A 19,933-nucleotide genomic window follows, 5' to 3' on the forward strand; every position below is an offset into this window, starting at 1 on the left:
GCTATAAGTGCAGAAAGGTTGTACATTTTAGCAGAGATTATGCTACCCCTACTCCTACGATTTAGATATCTAACCTGATTTGCTTTCATTGCAATCAGAAGGGCCATAAAAAGGCCAATTGCCCTAGATTGACAGCAGCAACAGCGGTGCCGACAGTGGCGCCGACTCCAGCGACAGCACAGGTTGTGGATGGCCGGAAGGCCAAGTCGGAGGCTCCAGTGGTTCGGAGCTAAGCATTTCAGCTGACAGCCGAGGAGGCACGCGCTGCACCCGATGTGGTGACGGGTATGATTTCTTATTTTACACTTTTATGTTATGTCGCTGTGATTTTGATATATTATGTGCCTTGCTTAGGATCGTTCCATGTGAATGGTATCCCAGTTCAGGTGTTGTTTGATTCGGGTGCCACTCGATCATTTGTCTCTCTTGCGCTTAGCAAGAAGTTTCCGGAGTCTTCAGGCATGTCGGATTTCCCTCTAGAGGTCGAGATTGAGAACGACCGGTCGGTACGAGCGTTGGAGGTCTACCGGGATTTTCTTTTGAGGCTGTTCGAGGAGCATTACCTGGTGGACTTGGTTCCCATACCTTTGCGGGGGAACAAGGTCATTATTGGTATGGACTGGCTGAGCCCCAATGGGGCAGTGATCGACTGCGCGCATCAGTTAGTACGGATGAGGACCCCTAGTGGGGGAGAGCTGGTGGTTCAGGTCGAAAGGCCACAGCGAGGACCAGCTTTATGTTCAGCAACGTGGGATAGGCTCTACCTTTAGCATGGTTGCGCATAGGCTCTACCTTTAGCACGGTTGCACAGGTTATGTCGCCTACGTTATGGACACCTGGGAGGTGAGTTGGGCAGCGGTGGGCGATGTGCCTGAGTTGCAGTAGTTGTCTACATAGTTGCAGGAGCTGTTGGACAAGGGATTCATTAGACCAAGTAGTTCTCCCTGGGGAGCCCTGATTTTGTTTTTGAAGAAGAAGGACGGGTCGCATCGGATGTGTATAGATTATCGGGAGTTGAATAGGGTAACGAAGAAGAACTGTTACCCACTCCCGAGGATTAATGACCTCTTTGACCAACTACAGGGAGCATCTTGGTTCTCCAAGATTGATCTGTGCTCCGAATATCATCAGATGAGGGCTAGAGATGAAGATGTACCTTTTGAACTTCTCAAGGTCCAGATGTATCATGTACACCCATTGGGACATCATATGCTTCAAGATCTAACTCAAAATGTGCAAAGAACACCCTAGATTCAAGGAATCTATCAAATACATGAAATGTGAAGGAACTTGTACCTCAAAACGTGAATCTTAGTGTGAACAACACAGATCCAAGCTCCACAATCGATCTAGCTTGGATTTTCCCACTCCTTCTTGCAAGATCACACCAAAGGATGAAGAATTAGCCTCCAAATTCCTTTCTAAGCTCTCTTTGCTCTCTAGCTTTTTCACAGGGGAGCAGTGGCCGCAAATGAAGGCCATAAGGGCCTATAAATAGGGCTCAGACCCTGAAATTTAGGGTTTCAATTAACAGCACGGGCTCGTCGAGTCCACGCATCGACACGTCGAGTCCGATCATTAATTCAGTAAAAAATTAGCGATCCTACTCGGCGAGTCTGAGCGTCAACTCGCCGAGTCCCTCCACAATACTCAAAATAAATAATTAAAATAAGATATATGGGAATCCGGATGTTAGACACTCGTTTCAATTAAATGTAAAGCCATCCCCCCATCCATGTTTTTTAAAGTCCACATCGTGGATTTCATTTCCACGTCATGGGATTTTTTGCTAGGCCTAGACTGATCAAGTTGTATTATAACACCACTTATAATTTTTTGAACCCCACACATGATTTTCACCAATTTCATTAATAATTGAGACAATTAGATTATTACCGGGTTACCTCCCGAGAAGCGCTTCTTTTTGTTGGAGTCTTGAGCCGAACTCCATGCCACCTTACGTTGAATTTGACGGAGTATCCATCACCAATTGGACCTTTTTCTCCTTCCATTTCCTTTTATACGCTTGGACTCATCTAATATATGCCTTTTTGGAATTTTCTATTTTACCCTTAACATCTTCTTCTTCAATCTTCCTTTTAATTCCCTTATTTTCCACATATTTAACTTCTTCCTTTTTAAACTCTACAGGTATCATCCTCTTCTCCACAATTGAACTCCTTAAATTAGAAGTAACATCCACTTCTTCATTGGACACCAATTCTTCACTATCTTCACTCACCGAAGATGTTGGAGTTTTGTAAGCAATAACTTCCATGACCATAGGAACAGATGCTCTCGGTTTGGTATGGTTGACTTGTCAAATATCTTCTTCCATAAGCTTTTCTAATTCCTCAAGTTCATTCTGTTCATCGACACTGAAAACTTCATTTTGAACATCACTCCCTTGGAAACCATCTTCTACTCCAAAAGTAGCTTCATCATCTCCCACTCTCACAGTAGGCTTGGATTCGTGAATATAAACCAAGTCCCTAGCAGTATTATGTAGATGGCGACCAAAGATAATTGGAACATTGTTCTCTTTTTTCATATCCATTATGACAAAATCAATTAGAAAAACGAAATTTTCAATTTTAACTAAAATATCTTCTACAATGCCTCTAGGATATGTCAGTAAACGATTGGCCATGTGAATTGTCATTCTTCTAGCCTTTAACTTTGAATATTAAGATTTTGATAAAATAAGTAAGGCATTAGATTTATGCTAGCCCCAGATTCTGCTAAAGCGTAAATCTTCAAAGTATTCCTAAATTCACATCAAAGAGTTCGGCGTCCATTATCTCCCATCTTCTTTGGTAACTCTCCCATAATTACTTTAGAACTCTGCTCACTTAGAATTACCTCGGAATTCTTATTTAGCTGCTGGAGAGTATCGATTAAATCTTGCAAAAACTTTGCATACTCGGGAACATTAGATAACAAATCAATGAAAGGGGTATTTATCGTAATACCCTTCACTTATTATATAAACTTCAAATGCTCCTGTTCCAGTGGATGGTGATTCGTTTGGGAAGGAAAATGCAAAGGAGGACGATAAGCAGGTACATCGTCCAAACTTTCATGATCATACTTATCCCACATCGTGGAAATGGGATCTCCACGTCATGGATTCAATGTTTCAATAAGTTTATTTTCTTTGAGGTTGGTCTTCTTTGGCTTAGGTTCAGACTGAGATGGCTCAACTTCTCGTGCTTCAAGGAACTCGGAAAAGGTATCCACTTTAGTTTCTATTATCATGACATGTGCTTGAGGCATTTTCTTGAGTATTTTTGGAGATATTTATCTTGTACTATAGTAGTTAGTTTACCTAGTTGGACTTCAATATTTTGGATTGATGGTTGTTGATTTATTACCAAGGCTTGCTGTTCCTTCATGATATTCTGATGTTACCTTATTACCGCATCCGTTTTGTTGTGCCTTTTCTAGGAAGCCTCCATAAATCTATGTAACATAGATTCAAGATCAACGTTTTTCTTGAGAGGTGGTTGTTCTTTTTAGTAGAAGCCTTGGTCAATCCGCCTATACTTCTCTTCCATCTTCTTCGTGTATTCATCATATGGTAACCACTCCCTTTTTGTTTTCCTCCAATTTTCATCATACTTGTCCCCACTTGAGTAGCAAACTAGCACCTTTTTATTTCCACGTTCATTCAAGTGGCATTCTTTTGTTAAGTGTGGAACATTGCACCTTTCACAACCAACTCTAATTGCATGAATTGATTGGTCAATCTTGGTCATTATTTTATCCAAGGTATCGAGCATAGATAGTACATCATCCATGTCTTCAGAATTTCCTCCCCTAATTCTTTTAGCTCCATCATGTCTTGGATTATGGTATTCACGAGAATGCTTTGGAAACTCTTCAATCAACAACCTTACTTCACCCAGTTTTTGTTAGCAAGTGTTCCGTTAGAATCAAGGAGTTTCCTTGTCATGAAATTCACCCCATCATAAAAGATAGACACCACTTCTAATATGTTAAGGTCATTTTGAGGGAAATTTATTAGTAACCGTTTATAATGCTCCCATGCCTCATAAAGTGACTCACGTAGTTGTTGCTCAAAGTTGGCTATTGCCTTCGTGAATTTAGATATTTTTGATGGTGGGAAGAATTGTTCCAATAATTGCTCACACATTTGTACCCAAGTAGTAATTACACCAGGTGGAAGTGCTTTCAACCAGTCTCTTGCAGCACCCTTAAAAGTAACGGGTAGCATCCTTAACAACACAGTCTCTCTTGGAACATTTGGGACATTGAAATAGTCTGCAATGTCATTGAATTCATCTAAATGCTTATAAACAACCTCATGATCCTTCCCAGAAAATGGTACATCCGTAAGTGTAGTAAGAATGTGCCCCTTTAGCTCGAATGTTGCAGTGGTGGGAATTGTAGGTGGTACTAAACTAGGACAAGAATCGTCTCTTATGTGCTTCTTGTATGCTCCCATGGACATATCCACAATGTTTTCCATTTCTTATCCTGGCTCATCTTCGGGTTCAATTTTTACTAATTCGAATACAGGTTCAGACTCGTATTCAGATTCTTGTGGACTAGGTATTTGATGAAGGTCTTCAATTTTTCTTTTGTCTCTCGAAGATGTACGCGACTCTCCCACATTCTTCCCTTTCTTCTTTACAAATATTGATTTAAGGTCTTTAATTGGTGAACTCTTTGGTTGTTGGTCTTCTTTCACGTTTTTATCTGTCTTTTGTGAAGGGCCGACTCTGGATCTTCAAGTGGTGGTGCCAAAGGTTTGTTGGAACCTCTAGTCATGAACTACTTCAAAATAACCAAAAATAAAAACATAACTCCGAACAAAAAATAAACAATACTAAAAATACCTTCCTAAGTGAACCCACGTCGTGTACTGCTGGTCCACGTCATGGTCTAAAATCGAAAACATAAATTAATGCAAAAAATTAACTTTTTGTAGGTTTTACCGCACAAAAGGGTCGATTAACTAAAAGAAAATAAATTAACAATCAAATAAGTCGTTCCCCAGTAACAGCGCCAACAACTTGTTGCGTGCAAATAGCTACACCTAATTTTACCTACTCTCCAACTAGCTATTCGACTCAGGGCAGTGTAACCCTCGCAAATAGTGTACCACAAAAGTCGGGTATCAAACACAGGGAATGGAATCAATTATCTAACCTACTTACTATTAAATTAATCTAAAATTCTAACAAAAATTAAATGGGGTTTTTTTTCTAATTTTGCAAGTTTAGATGAACTTAATTTAGCAACAACTATTCAAGAAAATTATAAAAACACATCTGTTAGTTTGAATCCACTTTCCCTCAGTGGTTTAAATATTAATTATGGCATTTCCCGTTTGTTACCAATTAAAATGTTATTAGCAATTCAATTCCAAATTTACCAATATTCAATTAATTCATGTAGAGTTATGCATAGTCACACATAATTTAACACAAAATCAATTATTAGTGAGGATTGGAGCTATGTAAGATTGCGTTAGCAACACAATTGTACTCACAACTTCTTCATGCAAAGTCAGATTTAGATGATTGGTATAATCACATTATGTTTACTACATTACTAGTTTAACAAAATCACATTACATGATTGGTATAATCACATGTGATTGTTATTGACCTATTATGGTGTTACATACGATTAGGGTTTTCTATGCTCAAGAGGAACGGTAATGGAGGTAGAGGGAGGCTAATGACCCTTTTAACAAGGTGATGATGCGTACAAATAGCTACACCTAATATTACTTACTCTCTTACTAGCTATTCGACTCAGGGCAATGTAACCCTCGCAAGTAGTATAACACGAAAGTCGGGTATGAACACAGGGAACATAATCAGTTATTTAACCTACATACTATTAAATTAATCTAAAATTCTAACAAAAGTATAATGGGGTTTTTTTTCTAATTTTGCAAGTTTAGATGAACTTAATTTATCAACAACTATTCAATGAAATTATCAAAATACTTATGTTAGCTCGAATCCACTTTCCCTCAATGGTGTAAATATTAATTATGAAAATTCCTATTGGTTGCCAATTAAAATGTTATTAGCAATTCAACTCCAAATTTACCAATATTCAATTAATTCATGTAGAGTTATGCATGGTCACACATAATTGAACACACAATCAATTAATAGATAGGATTGGAGCTATGTAAGAGTGATTTAACAATACAATTGTTGTCACAATATGAGGTCTCTAACGCAGCTAAATTCAATATTTCAATTTTGATCTTAGCTCTAATAATATAATGCTTACTAAATTACTAGGTAGTTAAATTCATGCAGATTAATGGTCACTAAATTAAACAAAATACGAATTAAAGCAATCAAGTATCAAGTTAAGAAAGCTAGGTATAATTAATCAAAGATAAGACATTAACCAAGTAGAAAAGTCTAAATTAATATAAACAAACCATGAGTTCCAACTTCGTCTAGCTAACAGAAGCAGCTAGATTAAGCTACTCATCAAAGCAATCATACTAGTAAACTTCATAGTTAAACACATAGTAGCGTACCAAGCAGAGAATAGATTATGATCTCCTTCTTCTTCATTGGCTGAAATTATGGGTTTTCTGACTTTTAATCCTCTGAAAAATGACTTTTGAACTCCATTTTTCCAAAACAAACCCCACCCCAAAGTTAAAGAAAGATATATATATATATATATATATATATATATATATATATATATATATATATATATATATATATATATATATATATACTTGTCATGAAATTACATTCCATGTCATGGAATAGGGCTCCACATTGTGGATTAAGATGAATCCTTATCGGGCAAGGATTTTGACTTTGTGCAAACTTATCTTCCAGAATTTTCCTTTCCACTTCGTGTTAAAGCTATCCACGACATGGATATAACTTTTTTTGTGGGTTTTCTTCTCTTTAATCTTTCAAGCCTCCAAAGTTTCTCCTTTTGCCACTTTTAGTCCTTATTCTTCAAATTGACTTATTTTGGCTGGAAAATACAATTTAATCTTATAAATACAATTATTCCATGCAAATAACCAAAATATGTATAACAATGTATTCAAATATTGCCTAAAAGTATGTATAAATATGTCAATACCAGAATACCCCACACTTATCCTTTGCTTGCCCTCAAGCAAAACGAATTATTTTTGACAAAACTGCACTAATGGTCCCTATGGTTAGCTGAAAATTGTCACTTTGGTCCAAAAAAGATTGGACTAGCACCAGAGGTCCAAACTTTTCATTCTATTGCGAGTTTGGTACAGTTTGCTTTACATTTTTTTATAATGACGATTGTGCCCTTTGCATTTTCTTTTTTCCAATTTTTTTATTATAGGAATAAAAAAAACGAAAATACTCTCTCTCTCTCTCTCTCTCTCTCTCTCTCTCTTTGACAAAAGCATATGCTTCATCAGATTTCCAAAATACCCATCCCCTTAGTCAGCCATTTTTGGTGGCCAACCATGTTTGCAAACATGGTTGGGGGTTAAAGCTTCTAAATCACATCATTAAAGGGGTCACTAGGAAGATTTGAGTTGCTTTTGCACCCATGAAAGGCCCCATGCATCTTAAGAGCTTGTTTTATGTCTTTTTGAGATCAAAGTCCCATGCAAGCACATAAAGTTTGTAATTTTACGTGGTAGATCGAGGATTTAGAGTGTAGACGTGACTGACTCGGCGAGTCCATTCTTGGACTCGACGAGTCCATGGCTTTGAGTCCCAAATCTGTTGGGGGTCGAAGGAATTAGTTGAGTGTTGGAAGGGTTGTAGTTGGACATAAAGTGTTACCCAATGCATTGGACGTGATTTTAGACCTGGAGTTCATGGGACTCGACGAGTACTAGAATAGACTTGGCGAGTCCAACGAAATCTTCTGAAGAATGAAGATGAACTCGACAAGTTGTTCATACAACTTGGTGAGTCGAGGACAAGACTTGTTCATCAAATGAAGGTGGAATCGATGAGTGTTCATACAACTCGGCGAGTCCGATAAGTTTCATGTGATGTTCATATGAAAGAGGAACTCGTCGAGTCGATGCCAAACTCAACGAGTCGACAAGTGGACAAGGGCGAGTAAAGGGTGAGGGACTTGGCGAGTTAACGACCCAACTCGGCGAGTCAGGTCAATTTGAAGTTGACTTTGACTGGATTTAGACAAACCCTGTTTAGGGTTGCACGTGCTGTGTGTTGACTTGGAGGTTGTCATTTAAGGATGGAGGAGTCGAAGGGAGTCGACTTGTGCTCCGAGGATAATTCAAATATTGCACAACATTGAGGTGAGTTACCTTCCAGTAGGGGTGGGTCTAAGGCCACAATGTCGGCCCTTCAAAATGGAGTATTTAGAAGATAATGGTCTTTGTGATATCTTGGTCTGGTTATGTGTTGGTTATGAGATATATCTGGATGATAGGTTATGTGTATAGTAGGGATTAGTTTCCCTAACAGTTTTCCTTAGGACCCAAGGGTAAGTCAGTAACCGGATATGCCTGACTGTATGTTTATATCTGTTGATTGTATGCTAGTGGTAGGCGGTGAAATAGTCCCCAGTTACCGGTTGAAACATAACGATGATGGATACCAGTTGAAAGATACCAATGTTGATTACCAGTTGAAAGATACCGATAATGGTTACCGGTTGAAAGATACCGATGAAGGTTACCGGTTGAAAGATACCGGTGAAGGTTACCGGTTGAAAGATACCGATGATATTGTATTGTATGTGGAATGATTGGGGAAATCACTAAGCTTTGTGCTTACAATTTTGGTTTTGGTTTTAGGTACCTCTTAGTCGAAGGGGAAGGACCGGCGGTGTAGCAGCGCATTACACACACACATGATTCTCCGCACGGAGTTTTTGGGACTATACTCTGATTTTTATTGCTTTTGACGTTATGGTTTGGGACACCTGAATAAGATTTTGTGACGTGTTGTTTATTTGAAAATGTTTTGGTAAAAATGTTTATGGAATTGTTAATTCAAAAATGAAATTTTCGAGCTTGAATTTTGGGATGTTACAAGTTGGTATCAAAGCCCTGGTTTGAGGGATTCGTACACACCCTCAGGGGTGTGTGGACTCAAACTGAGGGACTAAAATATTTTTACAACGAAATTTTCTAAAATCTAAATGGAAGGATTTTAAGAAAGACGAAGTGTGTGATGCATGCGACCGTCCGGGCTCAAGTAAGTTTTCCCCATGATACCCATACTTGCTATGTTATGTTATATGATTTTGATTCAGAAAACTACATGCTAGAATAGGACTAAGGATCTAGGAGGATGCCTTGTGTCCCTGATATATGATTCTAAGAATTGCATGATAATTAGGGTTAAGGTTCTAGGGAGGATGCCTTATATGCCTGTTGTATGAGCTGTATGCTAGGACTGTTTAGTCAGCAGTAGGATTGCATGTGTAGGTTATGACTGATTTTGGTTACCCAATGCACGAATACTACTTGCTTTGTGCTATGGGGGTTCTGGCCATCTTCAACTAGCTAAGGAATGGATATGTAACAGTATTCGCAAGCTAGCTAAGGGGAGGTGGTGGGGACTCCTAGTGCAGCTGATGGCAGAGGGTAGGTCGGAGAGTGCCCTAGGGAAGCCTAGGATGAGGTCAACAGAAAGGGTATCAGTAAAAGGGACTTAGCAAAGTCGAAGCAATCCTTAAGGAAAGTACGGGTAGATGTGGAAGGTAGTATGGGCCCATACTACTGAAAGCAGAGGACCCGTACTCGAATCAAGGAGGGTCTAGATGGAACCTGGAAACTTGGAAAGTGTGTGAGACCTCAAAAGGTATATATGACCCTGACAATCGTATGTTTATTTCAGAATGGTGGTCACGCGACATGGAGCAGGAGGTTCAGGATTGGGCTCGGGCGTAGGATCCGATCATGTGGATGATGGGTTACGTGAGTTCATCCCGTACGAGATCGCGATGGATATCCTTGATGTGATGCCGTTTATCTTTGGGTTGATCAAGGAAGGGATCATTGAGCTGATGGAGGATCGCCTCAGGGCGTTCAGGAGTGGCATGGCGACCAGTCAGTTGGGGTCACAAACACTGTCCTTTAAGGACTTCAGAGGGAGTGGTGCGCCAGATTTCCATGGGGTGAAGGACCCCATTGCTGCTAGGAGATGGATTATAGACATCGATTATGCATAGCTGACGAGCCTCTGCCCAGAAGGTTCGAAGGTCCGTTTCGCTGCAGGGTGTTTGAGAGACAGGGTGAGAGATTGGTGGGAGTCGGTTGGTGAGTCTCTGGGAGCCTCGGCTATTGAGGCTATGACCTGGTCAGACTTTGTGACCAGATTCAGGGTGGAGTTTGCACCAGCTGTGGAAATTCAGCAGCTGGCCAGGGAGTTCTTGCAGATGAGACAGACTACGGAGACTGTGGCAGAGATCACCGCCAAGTCCTGAGAAAAGGCATTGTTGGTGGCCCATTATACGGGTGATGAGGACATGAAGAGGACTCGCTAACATGACATCCTACGAGCTGACATCCGAGATCATATCAGTTTCTTAGCTTGTCCTACCTTGGATTCCATGATTCCCAAGGATAGGGAAAGGGAGATTGATCTGGAGCACATCCGAAAGAGGAAGGCAACGGAGGGGCTGACGATGGGGGCTTCGGGGAAGAAACCCAAGGGATCCGATGGTAGGCCAAAAGGCCAGTCAGGGCGGGACCGCTGTGAGAAATGCGGTCAGTCACACGAGGGAGCTTGTTGCACTGGCCCGGGTTTAGGCTGCTATAAGTGCAGAAAGGTTGTACATTTTAGCAGAGATTATGCTACCCCTACTCCTACGATTTAGATATCTAACCTGATTTGCTTTCATTGCAATCAGAAGGGCCATAAAAAGGCCAATTGCCCTAGATTGACAGCAGCAACAGCGGTGCCGACAGTGGCGCCGACTCCAGCGACAGCACAGGTTGTGGATGGCCGGAAGGCCAAGTCGGAGGCTCCAGTGGTTCGGAGCTAAGCATTTCAGCTGACAGCCGAGGAGGCACGCGCTGCACCCGATGTGGTGACGGGTATGATTTCTTATTTTACACTTTTATGTTATGTCGCTGTGATTTTGATATATTATGTGCCTTGCTTAGGATCGTTCCATGTGAATGGTATCCCAGTTCAGGTGTTGTTTGATTCGGGTGCCACTCGATCATTTGTCTCTCTTGCGCTTAGCAAGAAGTTTCCGGAGTCTTCAGGCATGTCGGATTTCCCTCTAGAGGTCGAGATTGAGAACGACCGGTCGGTACGAGCGTTGGAGGTCTACCGGGATTTTCTTTTGAGGCTGTTCGAGGAGCATTACCTGGTGGACTTGGTTCCCATACCTTTGCGGGGGAACAAGGTCATTATTGGTATGGACTGGCTGAGCCCCAATGGGGCAGTGATCGACTGCGCGCATCAGTTAGTACGGATGAGGACCCCTAGTGGGGGAGAGCTGGTGGTTCAGGTCGAAAGGCCACAGCGAGGACCAGCTTTATGTTCAGCAACGTGGGATAGGCTCTACCTTTAGCATGGTTGCGCATAGGCTCTACCTTTAGCACGGTTGCACAGGTTATGTCGCCTACGTTATGGACACCTGGGAGGTGAGTTGGGCAGCGGTGGGCGATGTGCCTGAGTTGCAGTAGTTGTCTACATAGTTGCAGGAGCTATTGGACAAGGGATTCATTAGACCAAGTAGTTCTCCCTGGGGAGCCCTGATTTTGTTTTTGAAGAAGAAGGACGGGTCGCATCGGATGTGTATAGATTATCGGGAGTTGAATAGGGTAACGAAGAAGAACTGTTACCCACTCCCGAGGATTAATGACCTCTTTGACCAACTACAGGGAGCATCTTGGTTCTCCAAGATTGATCTGTGCTCCGAATATCATCAGATGAGGGCTAGAGATGAAGATGTACCTTTTGAACTTCTCAAGGTCCAGATGTATCATGTACACCCATTGGGACATCATATGCTTCAAGATCTAACTCAAAATGTGCAAAGAACACCCTAGATTCAAGGAATCTATCAAATACATGAAATGTGAAGGAACTTGTACCTCAAAACGTGAATCTTAGTGTGAACAACACAGATCCAAGCTCCACAATCGATCTAGCTTGGATTTTCCCACTCCTTCTTGCAAGATCACACCAAAGGATGAAGAATTAGCCTCCAAATTCCTTTCTAAGCTCTCTTTGCTCTCTAGCTTTTTCACAGGGGAGCAGTGGCCGCAAATGAAGGCCATAAGGGCCTATAAATAGGGCTCAGACCCTGAAATTTAGGGTTTCAATTAACAGCACGGGCTCGTCGAGTCCACGCATCGACACGTCGAGTCCGATCATTAATTCAGTAAAAAATTAGCGATCCTACTCGGCGAGTCTGAGCGTCAACTCGCCGAGTCCCTCCACAATACTCAAAATAAATAATTAAAATAAGATATATGGGAATCCGGATGTTAGACACTCGTTTCAATTAAATGTAAAGCCATCCCCCCATCCATGTTTTTTAAAGTCCACATCGTGGATTTCATTTCCACGTCATGGGATTTTTTGCTAGGCCTAGACTGATCAAGTTGTATTATAACACCACTTATAATTTTTTGAACCCCACACATGATTTTCACCAATTTCATTAATAATTGAGACAATTAGATTATTACCGGGTTACCTCCCGAGAAGCGCTTCTTTTTGTTGGAGTCTTGAGCCGAACTCCATGCCACCTTACGTTGAATTTGACGGAGTATCCATCACCAATTGGACCTTTTTCTCCTTCCATTTCCTTTTATACGCTTGGACTCATCTAATATATGCCTTTTTGGAATTTTCTATTTTACCCTTAACATCTTCTTCTTCAATCTTCCTTTTAATTCCCTTATTTTCCACATATTTAACTTCTTCCTTTTTAAACTCTACAGGTATCATCCTCTTCTCCACAATTGAACTCCTTAAATTAGAAGTAACATCCACTTCTTCATTGGACACCAATTCTTCACTATCTTCACTCACCGAAGATGTTGGAGTTTTGTAAGCAATAACTTCCATGACCATAGGAACAGATGCTCTCGGTTTGGTATGGTTGACTTGTCAAATATCTTCTTCCATAAGCTTTTCTAATTCCTCAAGTTCATTCTGTTCATCGACACTGAAAACTTCATTTTGAACATCACTCCCTTGGAAACCATCTTCTACTCCAAAAGTAGCTTCATCATCTCCCACTCTCACAGTAGGCTTGGATTCGTGAATATAAACCAAGTCCCTAGCAGTATTATGTAGATGGCGACCAAAGATAATTGGAACATTGTTCTCTTTTTTCATATCCATTATGACAAAATCAATTAGAAAAACGAAATTTTCAATTTTAACTAAAATATCTTCTACAATGCCTCTAGGATATGTCAGTAAACGATTGGCCATGTGAATTGTCATTCTTCTAGCCTTTAACTTTGAATATTAAGATTTTGATAAAATAAGTAAGGCATTAGATTTATGCTAGCCCCAGATTCTGCTAAAGCGTAAATCTTCAAAGTATTCCTAAATTCACATCAAAGAGTTCGGCGTCCATTATCTCCCATCTTCTTTGGTAACTCTCCCATAATTACTTTAGAACTCTGCTCACTTAGAATTACCTCGGAATTCTTATTTAGCTGCTGGAGAGTATCGATTAAATCTTGCAAAAACTTTGCATACTCGGGAACATTAGATAACAAATCAATGAAAGGGGTATTTATCGTAATACCCTTCACTTATTATATAAACTTCAAATGCTCCTGTTCCAGTGGATGGTGATTCGTTTGGGAAGGAAAATGCAAAGGAGGACGATAAGCAGGTACATCGTCCAAACTTTCATGATCATACTTATCCCACATCGTGGAAATGGGATCTCCACGTCATGGATTCAATGTTTCAATAAGTTTATTTTCTTTGAGGTTGGTCTTCTTTGGCTTAGGTTCAGACTGAGATGGCTCAACTTCTCGTGCTTCAAGGAACTCGGAAAAGGTATCCACTTTAGTTTCTATTATCATGACATGTGCTTGAGGCATTTTCTTGAGTATTTTTGGAGATATTTATCTTGTACTATAGTAGTTAGTTGACCTAGTTGGACTTCAATATTTTGGATTGATGGTTGTTGATTTATTACCAAGGCTTGTTGTTCCTTCATGATATTCTGATGTTACCTTATTACCGCATCCGTTTTGTTGTGCCTTTTCTAGGAAGCCTCCATAAATCTATGTAACATAGATTCAAGATCAACGTTTTTCTTGAGAGGTGGTTGTTCTTTTTAGTAGAAGCCTTGGTCAATCCGCCTATACTTCTCTTCCATCTTCTTCGTGTATTCATCATATGGTAACCACTCCCTTTTTGTTTTCCTCCAATTTTCATCATACTTGTCCCCACTTGAGTAGCAAACTAGCACCTTTTTATTTCCACGTTCATTCAAGTGGCATTCTTTTGTTAAGTGTGGAACATTGCACCTTTCACAACCAACTCTAATTGCATGAATTGATTGGTCAATCTTGGTCATTATTTTATCCAAGGTATCGAGCATAGATAGTACATCATCCATGTCTTCAGAATTTCCTCCCCTAATTCTTTTAGCTCCATCATGTCTTGGATTATGGTATTCACGAGAATGCTTTGGAAACTCTTCAATCAACAACCTTACTTCACCCAGTTTTTGTTAGCAAGTGTTCCGTTAGAATCAAGGAGTTTCCTTGTCATGAAATTCACCCCATCATAAAAGATAGACACCACTTCTAATATGTTAAGGTCATTTTGAGGGAAATTTATTAGTAACCGTTTATAATGCTCCCATGCCTCATAAAGTGACTCACGTAGTTGTTGCTCAAAGTTGGCTATTGCCTTCGTGAATTTAGATATTTTTGATGGTGGGAAGAATTGTTCCAATAATTGCTCACACATTTGTGCCCAAGTAGTAATTACACCAGGTGGAAGTGCTTTCAACCAGTCTCTTGCAGCACCCTTAAAAGTAACGGGTAGCATCCTTAACAACACAGTCTCTCTTGGAACATTTGGGACATTGAAATAGTCTGCAATGTCATTGAATTCATCTAAATGCTTATAAACAACCTCATGATCCTTCCCAGAAAATGGTACATCCGTAAGTGTAGTAAGAATGTGCCCCTTTAGCTCGAATGTTGCAGTGGTGGGAATTGTAGGTGGTACTAAACTAGGACAAGAATCGTCTCTTATGTGCTTCTTGTATGCTCCCATGGACATATCCACAATGTTTTCCATTTCTTATCCTGGCTCATCTTCGGGTTCAATTTTTACTAATTCGAATACAGGTTCAGACTCGTATTCAGATTCTTGTGGACTAGGTATTTGATGAAGGTCTTCAATTTTTCTTTTGTCTCTCGAAGATGTACGCGACTCTCCCACATTCTTCCCTTTCTTCTTTACAAATATTGATTTAAGGTCTTTAATTGGTGAACTCTTTGGTGGTTGGTCTTCTTTCACGTTTTTATCTGTCTTTTGTGAAGGGCCGACTCTGGATCTTCAAGTGGTGGTGCCAAAGGTTTGTTGGAACCTCTAGTCATGAACTACTTCAAAATAACCAAAAATAAAAACATAACTCCGAACAAAAAATAAACAATACTAAAAATACCTTCCTAAGTGAACCCACGTCGTGTACTGCTGGTCCACGTCATGGTCTAAAATCGAAAACATAAATTAATGCAAAAAATTAACTTTTTGTAGGTTTTACCGCACAAAAGGGTCGATTAACTAAAAGAAAATAAATTAACAATCAAATAAGTCGTTCCCCAGTAACAGCGCCAACAACTTGTTGCGTGCAAATAGCTACACCTAATTTTACCTACTCTCCAACTAGCTATTCGACTCAGGGCAGTGTAACCCTCGCAAATAGTGTACCACAAAAGTCGGGTATCAAACACAGGGAATGGAATCAATTATCTAACCTACTTACTATTAAATTAATCTAAAATTCTAACAAAAATTAAATGGGGTTTTTTTTCTAATTTTGCAAGTTTAGATGAACTTAATTTAGCAACAACTATTCAAGAAAATTATAAAAACACATCTGTTAGTTTGAATCCACTTTCCCTCAGTGGTTTAAATATTAATTATGGCATTTCCCGTTTGTTACCAATTAAAATGTTATTAGCAATTCAATTCCAAATTTACCAATATTCAATTAATTCATGTAGAGTTATGCATAGTCACACATAATTTAACACAAAATCAATTATTAGTGAGGATTGGAGCTATGTAAGATTGCGTTAGCAACACAATTGTACTCACAATATGAGTTCTCTAACACAACAAATTTCAATACTTTAATTGCTTATCTAAGATTGGTTTGATCTTAGCTCTAATAATATCGTGTTCACTAAATTACTAGGTAGTCAAATTCATGTAGATTAATGGTCACTAAACTACAAATAATATGAATTAAAAAAATCAAGTATCAAGTTAAGCATCATAGGTATAAACAAGCACACATAGGATATTAACCAACTAGAAAAGTCTAAATTAATATAAACAAACCATGAGTTCTAGCTTCATCTAGCTAACAGAAGCAACTAGATTTAGCTACTTATCAAAATAATCACACAAGTAAACTTCATAGTTAAAGACATAGTAATATACCAAGAAAATAATAGACTATGATCTCCTTCTTCTTCCATGGTTGAAACGTTTTGTTTTCTGACTTGTAATCCTCTGAAAAACGACTTCTGGAACTCTATTCTTCCAAAAAACACCCCACCCCAAACCCGTAAGTGTTAAAGTTATATATATATATATATATATATATATATATATATATATATATATATATATATATATATATATATATATATATATATATATATATATATATACACTTGTAATGAAATTACATTCTACGTCGTGGAATTATATGAATCCTTATCGGAAAAGGATTTTGACTTTGTGCGTACTCATCTTCCAGAATTTTCCTTTCCACGTCGTGTAACAACTATCCACGACGTGGATACAACTGTTTTCATGGGTTTTATTCTCTTTAATCTTCCAATCCACTAAAGTTTCTTTTTTTCCCACTTTTAGTATTTATTCTTCAAAATGACTTATTTTGGCTTCTTAATACAATTTAATCTTTTAAGTACCATTATTCGATGCAAATAACCAAATATATAAAAATGTATTCAAATATTACCTAAAATTATGTATAAATATGGCGATATCAGGTGAAAAATCCTGAAAATTTAGGTTTCGTTTTCCAGCTCCTATTCGTCGAGTTTTGCCTTTTAACTCGCCGAGTAGAGAATTCCCTACATGTTGTGTTGAGGCTATCAACTCGACGAGTTCCAAGTCAAATATTACATGTTCCTTGTTTGGTTGTGGCTTTAGAGTAGGATCATCTGTTCGGGTGGTTATCTCACCTCTGGTTACTTATGGTTTTGCATTCTATGGAGGTTAGCTGTTAGCAGGACTGTATGTTATGAGAGGACTAGTAGGCGGTAGTGAGTTGTATGATTGTTGTTTGCCTGTATTATTTGCCCACTTGATCTTCATCATTTATATGCTGACGTGTTGTGTTTGGTTGGGGTTGAGGTGGTCTTGCTTTGTGTTGTAATCCAACATACCTGGTACGGTCCAGCTGTAAGCCGTAGGTATCGAGGCTCGGGAAGAGCGTTTGGGTTGAGTCGGTACGACAACAAACCCTGGTATTCTAGCCTGGATAGATTGAAGGCCTGCGAGGCGTTCCAGTCAGTCCGAAGTCCCGAAGAGCGGCCGTTATGCAAGCTTATATGTTTATTATGTGCAGTATTTTGGGGAAAACTCACTAAGCTTTGTGATTACCTAGTTGTTCATTGTTTCAGGAATCGTAGGTGATTGCGGGAAGACGAAGGCGGGACTGTTCACACTCATCAACAACTTTGAAGATTTCACATTTTCCACAATACTCTAATTTTTAATAATTGTAATTTTGAATAAATGGTTTTCTTAGATAATGGATTAATAAGTTGGGAAGTTTACCTTAATAAAAATGAAAATTTTTTGTTGTGTCAATGGGATGTTATAGTTTACAAATTACAATTGTATAATTTTAATTGTAGAGAAACTTTCATAAACTATTGCACCAATCCTCTGTTAAAAATAGGAAAATCGAATTTTGATATCATCAACAATACGTAAAAATAATTCTTTCATTACCTAGAACCGACGTTTGGATTTGTCAACGTAGACTGCATCATCTTTAAAGTAGTTATTCACAAGTTGGTTGCTCATTTCCTCATGATTTCTCTGTAAAAGAGGATTTCTAATTTTTGAACGTAAACTTACGACTGTATTTTCGAACAGATAAGCGAGTGTTCACATAACATCCCTGATAAATGTCAATTTCTGCAACGCCAACATATCCGACAAAGTAGATGTTGATGAAAACATTTTCACATTGTAATTATAAAGAATATAAATGTTTTAAATTTTTTTTTGTGGTTTGAAATGTGAAGTATAAATGTGTATTTATAATAGAGAAAAATATGTATAAAAGAAATGAAAAATATTCGTTTAAAAAGGGTCACAAAGCAAATTGGATAAAATTGAGGTGCGAATAACGTATCCCTAAGGAAGATCCGGTTTCAACTTCGCCACATGGCATGCTCTCGGGCCGCCATCTAATCAGTCATATATAAAATTTCATATTTTTGAAATATCATATCTCTCTCATACGAGCTCTATTTTCGACGTTCTTCGTAATAACATATAGGCAATTTTGAGTACTACAACTTTTATTAAATCTCAACTACTACTTCTCACTCTATTTTAAATTCCTGTTTTGTAGAGATTATAGTGTTAAAATCCATATGAAAATCAAAACTCTGTCATTCAAACTCCGCTCTCAACTGCCTCTATATCGACGTAATCATATTTAAGAGATATTCAACTGTTGTTTACATTGTTTTAGTTAAAATTCAGCTGATTATAATTTCGACGTTTGTGTCAAACACTGTTGTACGATGTTGAATCGAAACTTCAAAAAATCATAACTTACTCATACGAAGTCAGATTTAGACATTCTTTATATGCATACTTTTTTATTTACGATTACTACGTCTTTCATTTAGATCACTTAGGTTAATAAGCAACCTCTCACCAATTCATATATTATGATGCACTTTGTCGTTTAGAATTGAACGCAAAACTTTAAAAAATCATAACTTAATTTAGACATTCAATATACCCATATAATGATCATAGCGACTACTACAAATTTTATCAATGCTATTTATCATAAATACCATTTTAGTTTTAAACGTTTGTTTATCGTAATTCATTAAATTTATAATAATGTTTTATATAGATATTATAAGCTCATATATTTTTCCATTACACATGTATGCAACATGTAAATATCATTTATATGACACGTATCGCCTACGAAAGATTCTTTTTTATTTACGATTATCGTATTTGTGGATTTATTTTTTTTTTATAAAATGAATATTTATAATCTGTAATCCTTAAATTATCTGGCCCGAATTTGCGGGAATTACATTTTCATTAAGGTATTAATCCTTTAAGACCAAGGCTCCACTTATCATATGTAAATCTTCTAAAGATTATATTGGATAAAGTTTCCCAACTTTTTTCCAGTTCCAAGACTTAATCATTCTCAAAGTCAAATCCTAATTCAAGATAAGTTTCAAAATGGCTTGAATCGTTAGCATGGAAATCAAAAAGCTCATACATAGACTCAAAGGGTCCTAGCCAAGTCCATAATTCACCCAACATGAATCCAATGATTATGGAGTTCTCCAAATTCCAAGAAAATCAAGAAAAGGGACCAAAACAAATCCAAAAGTATATATATATATATATATATATATATATATATATATATATATATATGTATATATATATATATATATGGAAGAAATACATAAAGGAAGAGTCTTTCGAACTTACAACAGTCC

General features: G+C 38.3%; 2 non-coding genes across 2 annotated transcripts; both read left to right on the plus strand.

Moving 5' to 3' along the window:
* Positions 1-4,001: 4,001 nt before the first annotated feature.
* Positions 4,002-4,108, plus strand: LOC111905557 (small nucleolar RNA R71). Its single transcript, XR_002854930.1, has one exon. It is a non-coding gene; the product is annotated as a small nucleolar RNA R71 (small nucleolar RNA).
* Positions 4,109-14,757: 10,649 nt separating this feature from the next.
* LOC128132504 (small nucleolar RNA R71) lies at positions 14,758-14,864 on the plus strand. Its single transcript, XR_008230558.1, has one exon. It is a non-coding gene; the product is annotated as a small nucleolar RNA R71 (small nucleolar RNA).
* The last annotated feature ends 5,069 nt before the right edge of the window (positions 14,865-19,933 follow it).

The sequence above is a fragment of the Lactuca sativa genome, chromosome 2 (assembly GCF_002870075.4).
Source record: "Lactuca sativa cultivar Salinas chromosome 2, Lsat_Salinas_v11, whole genome shotgun sequence".
NCBI classification, from domain to species: Eukaryota; Viridiplantae; Streptophyta; class Magnoliopsida; order Asterales; family Asteraceae; genus Lactuca; species Lactuca sativa.